Source organism: Eriocheir sinensis, unplaced genomic scaffold, assembly GCF_024679095.1.
Source record: "Eriocheir sinensis breed Jianghai 21 unplaced genomic scaffold, ASM2467909v1 Scaffold674, whole genome shotgun sequence".
In the NCBI taxonomy this organism is placed as follows: Eukaryota; Metazoa; Arthropoda; class Malacostraca; order Decapoda; family Varunidae; genus Eriocheir; species Eriocheir sinensis.
The window spans coordinates 207,501-216,579 of NW_026112025.1; the positions used below are offsets into that span (position 1 = coordinate 207,501).

General features: G+C 65.1%; 1 long non-coding RNA gene across 6 annotated transcripts in view; it reads left to right on the top strand.

Moving 5' to 3' along the window:
- Positions 1–9,079, top strand: part of LOC126993780 (uncharacterized) — a 10,078-nt gene extending 999 nt beyond the window's left edge. The window contains exons 2-3 of one of the 6 annotated variants that reach the window (XR_007748267.1): positions 2,851–2,930; positions 9,023–9,079. This is a non-coding gene — a long non-coding RNA (uncharacterized LOC126993780). Of the gene's footprint in view, positions 1–2,850; positions 2,931–3,344; positions 3,425–3,495; positions 3,576–4,376; positions 4,427–7,402; positions 7,453–9,022 lie in introns of those variants that run through there. The other 5 variants (XR_007748269.1, XR_007748271.1, XR_007748268.1 and 2 more) reach the window with 5 other exon arrangements.

The following is a 9,079-nucleotide window of genomic DNA, read 5'->3' on the forward strand; positions in this document are numbered from 1 at the left end:
CACTGCGCTCTAGCACGGAAAAGAAGATCACCTCCCAGGCTTCCCTCATACCACACCTCACACTTTGGGGCCTCTTTCTCCCTATACAAGTCGAGAGTTTCCTTTCTTTCCATCTCATTCTTCCATTTGCTCAATCCCTCATCTTTAACTGCCATATCTATCACATTCTTCCACTTTCTTACATCCCACTCAAACCCCTCTCCATTTCTGTTTGTTATTCTCCATTCAAACACATTCTGTCTATCTTCAAAGGGTCACACCCACCTACTTAGTATAACATTCCTGTCTATCATTCGCCCCACATTTATTCCTTATTTGCCATCTCTTATATTCCACAAGTATACTTTCCTTGCTAATCTTGCATCCTCCATTTGTTTCCAGTCTCACTTTATATCTCAAGGTTGCCTTTACTAGTCTTTTCCCTAAACGTGCTCCATCCCATGTCACCCCTAAGAGCCTCTACTGCTGCAAACCTTGGTGCATTCAGTGCCTTTCTTGCTACCCTATTCTGCCCCACTTCCAATTTTTCTATCTCACTTTCATTCCATGTCATCACATCCATTCCATACGCAATGCTCAGGACAGCCACACTCTTCCAAACCTCACGGATGACATCATACTTGCTCGCTCTCATCCTCGCTGCACTCCTAAACGGCCTACCCACTGGTTTGCCATACTTATCTTTACATTCTTGGCCCTGCCGCATCCATTTACCTCCATCCACACCTAGATACTTGTATTCTTCCGTCTGTTCCAACTCATCCCCTTCCAGTCTCCAAGTTGTTTCTCTCATCCTCTGACCTATTTACTATCATTACTTTTGCTCTTCTCACTGCTGAACCTAACCCCTAAATCCCTTCCATAACCCCTACCACATCTAGGAGACTCTTCCTTCAGCAGACTCATTCATAACCACCACATCATCCGCATACAACAACACACATACTTTATCCTCTCCAATTCTCACTCCTGCATTTATTCTCCTCATTCTGACTGCTAACTCCTCTGTGAAAAGACTAAATAAGGTTGGTGATAATATACAGCCTTGTCTCACTCTCTTCACTCTTCACCCAACCTGTCTCTAGATCACCTAGTCTATACTTCGCTCTTGTACCTACATATATACTTCTAATTATGTTAACAATCTTATCACTCAGCGAACTTTTCAAGCACTCTGCATAACACATCTCTATTCACCCCTGTCATAAGCTTTCTCTATATCTAGGAAGCCTAAGTACAGTTTCCTCCTCCTCTCTTTCCTTTCAATCAGCTCATTTACAACAAACATATCTTCCGCTCGCCTGTCCACTCGGAACCCATTCTGCTCCTCACCCAGCACCCTGGCACTCTCAATCCATTTACACAACCTTTCATTCAACACAGCACTAAAGATTTTTCCTATTGAGTTTACCAGAGAAATTGGCCTATAGTTCTTTAATTCCTGCTTACTCTTATGCCCGCCCTTGTGGATCAAGTTACTCTACATTCATTCCATTTGCCAGCACTCTCTCTTCTTCCCTTACCTGGTTGAATAACTCAGTCATCATCTCAATCACAGACGAAACTTCATTTTTATACAACTTAAACGGGATCTCATCTGTTCCTTCCGCCTTACCATTCTTCTGACTTTTCAAACATCTCTCAATATTCTCCCTAATGATCCTTTCATTTCAGCTCATTTGCATCTTTCAGGCCACCACCACCACCACCACCACCGCGGCCAGCAGGAGGTTGTCAGGCCACCACCACCACCACCGCAGCCACCAGGAGCATGTCAGGCCACCACCACCACCACCACCACCCCAGCAGGGTTGTCAGGCCACCACCACCGCGGCCAGCAGGACCACCACCACCACCACGGGCCAGCAGGAGGTTGTCAGGCCACCCACCACCACCACCGCGGCCAGCAGGAGGTTGTCAGGCCACCACCACCACCCCCGCGGCCAGCAGGAGGTTGTCAGGCCACCACCACCACCACCGCGGCCAGCAGGAGGTTGTCAGGCCACCACCACCACCACCACCACCGCGGCCAGCAGGAGGTTGTAAGGCCACCACCACCACCACCACCACCGCAGCCAGCTGGAGGTTGTGAGGGCACCTCCACCACCACCACCACCGCGGCCAGCAGGAGGTTGTAAGGCCACCACCACCACCACCACCACCGCGGCCAGCAGGAGGTTGTAGCCACCACCACCACCACCACCACCGCACGGCCAGCAGGAGGTTGTCAGGCCACCACCACCACCACCACCGCGGCCAGCAGGAGGTTGTAAGAGTACCACCACCACCACCACCACCGCAGCCAGCAGAGGTTGTCAGGCCACCACCACCACCACCACCGCGGCCAGCAGGAGGTTGTAGGCCACCACCACCACCACCGCGGCCAGCAGGAGGATGTCAGGCCACCACCACACCACCACCACCACAGCAGCCAGCAGGAGGGTGTCAGGCCACCACCACCACCACCACCACCGCGGCCAGCAGGAGGTTGTCAGGCCACCACCACCACCACCACCGCGGCCAGCAGGAGGTTGTCAGGCCACCACCACCACCACCGCGGCCAGCAGGAGGTTGTCAGGCCACCACCACCACCACCACCGCGGCCAGCAGGAGGTTTGTCAGGCCACCACCACCACCACCGCGGCCAGCAGGGGTTGTCAGGCCACCACCACCACCACCGCGGCCAGCAGGAGGTTGTCAGGCCACCACCACCACCACCGCGGCCAGCAGGAGGTTGTCAGGCCACCACCACCACCACCGCGGCCAGCAGGAGGTTGTCAGGCCACCACCACCACCGCGGCCAGCAGGAGGTTGTCAGGCCACCACCACCACCACCGCGGCCAGCAGGAGGTTGTCAGGCCACCACCACCACCACCGCGGCCAGCAGGAGGTTGTCAGGCCACCACCACCACCACCGCGGCCAGCAGGAGGTTGTCAGGCCACCACCACCACCCCGGCGCAGGGTTGTCCAGGCCACCACCACCACCGCAGCCAGCAGGAGGTGTCAGGCCACCACCACCACCACCACCACCGCGGCCAGCAGGAGGTTTGTCAGGCCACCACCACCACCACCGCGGCCAGCAGGAGGTTCAGGCCACCACCACCGCGGCCAGCAGGGAGGTTGTCAGGCCACCACCACCACCGCGGCGGAGGTTGTCAGGCCACCACCACCACCGCGGCCAGCAGGAGGTTGTCAGGCCACCACCACCACCGCCGCCAGCAGGCGGTTGTCAGGACCACCACCACCACCGCGGCCAGCAGGAGGTTGTCAGGCCACCACCACCACCACCGCGGCCAGCAGGAGGTTGTCAGGCCACCACCACCACCACCGCGGCCAGCAGGAGGTTGTCAGGCCACCACCACCACCACCGCGGCCAGCAGGAGGTTGTCAGGCCACCACCACCACCACCGCGGCCAGCAGGAGGTTGTCAGGCCACCACCACCGCGGCCAGCAGGAGGTTGTCAGGCCACCACCACCACCGCGGCCAGCAGGAGGTTGTCAGGCCACCACCACCACCACCGCGGCCAGCAGGAGGTTGTCAGGCCACCACCACCACCACCGCGGCCAGCAGGAGGTTGTCAGGCCACCACCACCACCGCGGCCAGCAGGAGGTTGTCAGGCCACCACCATCACCACCACGCGGCCAGCAGGAGGTTGTCAGGCCACCACCACCACCACCACGCAGCCAGCAGGGAGGTTGTCGGCCACCACCGCGGCCAGCAGGAGGTGTCAGGCCGCCACCACCACCACGCGGCCAGCAGGGAGGTTGTCAGGCTACCACCACCACCACCACGGCAGCAGGAGGTTGTCAGGCCACCACCACCACCGCGGCCAGCAGGAGGTTGTCAGGCCACCACCACCGCGGCCAGCAGAGGTTGTCAGGCCACCACCACCACCGCGGCCAGCAGGGAGGTTGTCAGGCCACCACCACCACCGCGGCCAGCAGAGGTTGTCAGGCCACCACCACCACCGCGGCCAGCAGGGAGTTGTCCAGGCCACCACCACCACCACCGCAGCCAGCAGGAGGTTGTCAGCCACCGCCACCACCACCACCGCGGCCAGCAGGAGGTTGTCAGGCCACCACCACCACCACCGCGGCCAGCAGGAGGTTGTCAGGCCACCACCACCACCACCGCCGCCTGCATGAGGGTGTCAGGCCACCACCACTGCGCCAGCAGGAGGTTGTCGAGCCGCCACCACCACCACCACGCGGCCAGCAGGAGGTTGTCAGGCACCACCACCACCGCGGCCAGCAGGAGGTTGTCAGGCCGCACTACCACCACCACCGCGGCCAGCAGGAGGTTGTCAGGCCGCCACCACCACCACCGCGGCCAGCAGGAGGTTGTCAGGCCACCACCACCGCGGCCAGCAGGAGGTTGTCAGGCCACCACCACCACCACCGCGGCCAGCAGGAGGTTGTCAGGCCAGCCAGCAGGGGTTGTCAGGCCGCCACCACCACCGCGGCCAGCAGGGGTTGTCAGGCCGCCACCACCGCGGCCAGCAGGAGGGTCTCCCGCCACCACCACCGCGGCCAGCAGGAGGTTGTCAGGCCACCACCACCGCGGCCAGCAGGAGGTTGTCAGGCCGCCACCACCACCACCACCACCGCGGCCAGCAGGAGTTTGTCAGGCCACCACCACCGCGGCCAGCAGGAGGTTGTCAGGCCGCCACCACCGCGGCCAGCAGGAGGGTGGCAGGCCACCACCACCACCGCGGCCAGCAGAAGTTGTCAGGCCACCACCGCGGCCAGCAGGAGGTTGTCAGGCCACCACCACCACCGCGGCCAGCAGGGCCACTACCACCACCGCGGCCAGCAGGAGGTTGTCAGGCCGCACCGCGGCCAGCACGCCACCACCACCGCGGCCAGCAGGAGGTTGTCAGGCCGCCACCACCGCAGCCAGCAGGAGGTTGTCAGGCCCGCCACCCCCACCACCGCGGCCAGCAGGAGGTTGTCAGGCCACCACCACCGCGGCCAGCAGGAGGTTGTCAGGCCACCACCACCACCACCGCGGCCAGCAGGTTGTCAGGCCGCCACCACCGCAGCCAGCAGGAGGTTGTCGAGCCGCCACCACCACCACCGCGGCCAGCAGGAGGTTGTCAGGCCCACCACCACCGCGGCCAGCAGGGGGTTGTCAGGCGCCACCACCACCACCGCGGCCAGCAGGGGTTGTCCCACCACCACCGCGGCCAGCAGGAGGTTGTCAGGCCACCACCACCACCGCGGCCAGCAGGAGGTTGTCAGGCCGCCACCACCACCACCGCGGCCAGCAGGAGGTTGTCAGGCCACCACCACCACCACCGCGGCCAGCAGGAGGTTGTCAGGCCACCACCACCACCACCGCGGCCAGCAGGGAGGTTGTCAGCCACCCACCACCGCGGCCAGCAGGAGGTTGTCGGCCACCACCACCCACCGCGGCCAGCAGGTTGTCAGGCCACCACCACCACCACCGCAGCCAGCAGGGGTTGTCAGGCCGCCACCACCACCACCGCGGCCAGCAGGAGGTTGTCAGGCCACCACCACCACCGCGGCCAGCAGGAGGTTGTCAGGCCGCCACCACCACCACCGCGGCCAGCAGGAGGTTGTCGTGCCGCCACCACCACCACCACGCGGCCAGCAGGAGGTTGTCAGGCCACCACCACCACCGCCGCGGCCAGCAAGAGGTTGTCAGGCCACCACCACCGCGGCGAGGAGGTTGTTAGGCCACCACCACCACCACCACCGCGGCCAGCAGGAGGTTGTCAGGCCACCACCACCGCGGCCAGCAGGAGGTTGTCAGGCCGCCACCACCACCACCGCGGCCAGCAGGAGGTTGTCAGGCCACCACCACCACCACCGCGGCCAGGAGGTTATCAGGCCACCACCACCACCACCGCCACCACATGGCCAGCAGGAGAGTTTGTCAGGCCACCACCACGCCACCACCGCGGCCACCGCGGCCAGCTGGAGGTTGTCAGGCCACCACCACAACCACCGCGGCCAGCAGGAGGTTGTCAGGCCACCACCACCACCACCGCGGCCAGCAGGAGTTGTCAGGCCACCACCACCACCACCGCGGCCAGCAGGAGGTTGTCAGGCCACCACCACCGCGGCCAGCAGGAGGTTGTCAGGCCGCCACCACCACCACCGCGGCCAGCAGGAGGTTGTCGACCACCACCACCACCGGCAGCAGAAATTGTCGGCCAGCAGGAGGTTGTCAGGCCGCCACCACCACCGCGGCCCGCAGGAGGTTGTCCGGCCACCACCACCCCCACCGCGGCCCGCAGGAGGGAGGTTGTCAGGCCACCACCACCACCGCGGCCAGCAGGAGGTTGTCAGGCCACCACCACCGCGGCCAGCAGGGTTGTCAGCCACCACCACCACCGCGGCCAGCGGAGGTTGTCAGGCCACCACCACCACCGCGGCCAGCAGGAGGTTGTCGAGCCCCAGGCCACCACCGCGGCCAGCAGGGAAGGTTGTCAGGCCACCACCACCGCGGCCAGCAGGAGGTTGTCAGGCCACCACCACCACCACGCATGGCCAGCAGGGTCAGGCCACCACCACCACCGCGTCCAGCATGAGTTTGTCACTCCACCACCACCGCGGCCAGCAGGAGGTTGTCAGGCCACCACCACCACCACCACGGCCAGCAGGAGGTTGTCAGGCCACCACCACCGCGGCCAGCAGGAGGTTGACAGGCCAACACCACCGCGTCCAGCAGCAGGTTGTGAGGCCGCCACCACCACCACCACCCCGGCCAGCAGGAGGTTGTCAGGCCACCACCACCACCGCGGCCAGCAGGAGGTTGTCAGGCCGCCACCACCACCACCGCAGCCAGCAGGGTTGTCAGGCCACCACCACCTGCGGATAGCAGGAGGTTGTCAGGCCACCACCACCACCACCGCGGCCAGCAGGAGGTTGTCAGGCCACCACCACCGCGGCCAGCAGGAGGTTGTCAGGCCACCACCACCGCGGCCAGCAGGAGGTTGTCCAGGCCACCACCACCACCGCAGCCAGCAGGGAGGTTGTCAGGCCGCCACCACCACACCACCGCGGCCAGCAGAGGGTGTCAGGCCACCACCACCATCACAGCGGCCAGCAGGAGGTGGTCAGGCCACCACCACCATCACCGCGGCCAGCAGGAGGTTGTCCGGCCCCCACCCCCACCACCCCGGCCAGCAGCAGGTTGTCAGGCCGAGTTGTCAGGCCACCACCACCGCGGCCAGCAGGAGGTTGTCAGGCCGCCACCACCACCGCGGCCAGCAGGGAGGTTGTCAGGCGCCACCACCACCACCGCGGCCAGCAGGAGGTTGTATGGCGGCCTCCACCACCACCGCGGCCAGCAGGAGGTTGTCCGGAGGCCACCACCACCACCGCGGCCAGCAGGAGGACTGTCAGGCCACCGCCACCGCGGCCAGCAGGAGGTTGTCAGGCCACCACCACCACCACCGCGGCCAGCAGGAGGTTGTCAGGCCACCTCCACCACCGCAGCCAGCAGGGGTTGTCAGGCCACCACCACCTACCGCGGCCAGCAGGAGGTTGTCAGGCGCCACCACCACCACCGCGGCCAGCAGGAAGTTTGTCAGGCCACCACCACCGCCGCGGCCAGCAGGAGGTTGTCGAGCCACCACCACCACCACCGCGGCCAGCAGGAGGTTTGTGACGCCCACCACCACCGCGGCCAGCAGGAGTTTGTCAGGTGCCACCACCACCCGCGGCCAGCAGGGAGAGGTTGTCAGGCCACCACCACCACCACCGCGGCCAGCAGGAAGGTTGTGAGGCCTCCACCACCTCCACCGCGGCCAGCAGGAGGTTGTCAGGCCACCACCACCACCCGCAGCCAGCAGGAGGTTGTCAGGCCACCACCACCGCGGCCAGCAGGGAGGTTGTCAGCCACCACCACCACCACCGCGGCCAGCAGGAGGTTGTCAGGCCACCACACCACCGCGGCCAGCAGGAGGTTGTCAGGCCGCCACCACCACCACGCAGCCAGCAGGAGGTTGTCAGGCCACCACCACCACCACCGCAGCCAGCAGGAGGTTGTCAGGCCACCACCACCACCGCGGCCAGCAGGAGGTTTGTGGGCACCACACCACCACCGCGGCCAGCAGGGAGGTTGTCAGACCGCCACCACCGCAGCCAGCAGGAGGTTGTCAGGTACCACCACCACCACCGCGGCAGCAGGAGGTTGTCAGGCCGCCACCACCACCGCGGCCAGCAGGAGGTTTGTCAGGCCACCACCACCACCACCGCGGCCAGCAGGAGGTTGTCAGGCCGCCACCACCACCACCGCGGCCAGCAGGAGGTTGTCAGGCCGCCACCACCGCGGCCAGCAGGGAGGTTGTCAGCCACACCACCACCACCGCGGCCAGCGGGAGGTTGTCAGGCCACCACCACCACCGCGGCCAGCAGAGGTTGTCAGGCCGCCACCACCACCACCGCGGCCAGCAGGAGGTAGTCAGGCCACCACCACCGCCGCCGCCAGCAGGAGGTTGTCAGGCCGCCACCACCGCGGCCAGCAGGAGGTTGTCAGGCCACCACCACCGCGGCCAGCAGGAGGTTGTCAGGCCGCCACCATCACCGCAGGCCAGCAGGAGGTTGTCAGGCCACCACCACCACCACCGCGGCCAGCAGGGAGGTTGTCAGGCCACCACCACCGCGGCCAGCAGGGGTTGTCAGGCCACCACCACCACCGCGGCCAGCAGGGAGGTTGTCAGCCCACCACCACCACCACCGCGCCAGCAGGGAGGTTGTGCCGACCACCACCACCACCGCGGCCAGCAGGCAGGCCACCACCACCACCACCGCAGCCAGCAGGAGGTTGTCAGGCCACCACCACCGCGGCCAGCAGGGAGGTTGTCAGGCCACCACCACCGCGGCCAGCAGGAAGGTTGTCGAGCCACCACCACCACCGCGGCCAGCAGGAGGTTGTCAGGCCACCACCACCACCACCGCGGCCAGCAGGGAGGTTGTCAGGCCACCACCACCACCACCGCGGCCAGCAGGGGTTGTCAGGCCACCACCACCACCGCGGCCAGCAGGAGGTTGTCAGGCCACCACCACCACCACCGCGGCCAGCAGGAGGTTGTCAGGCCGCCACC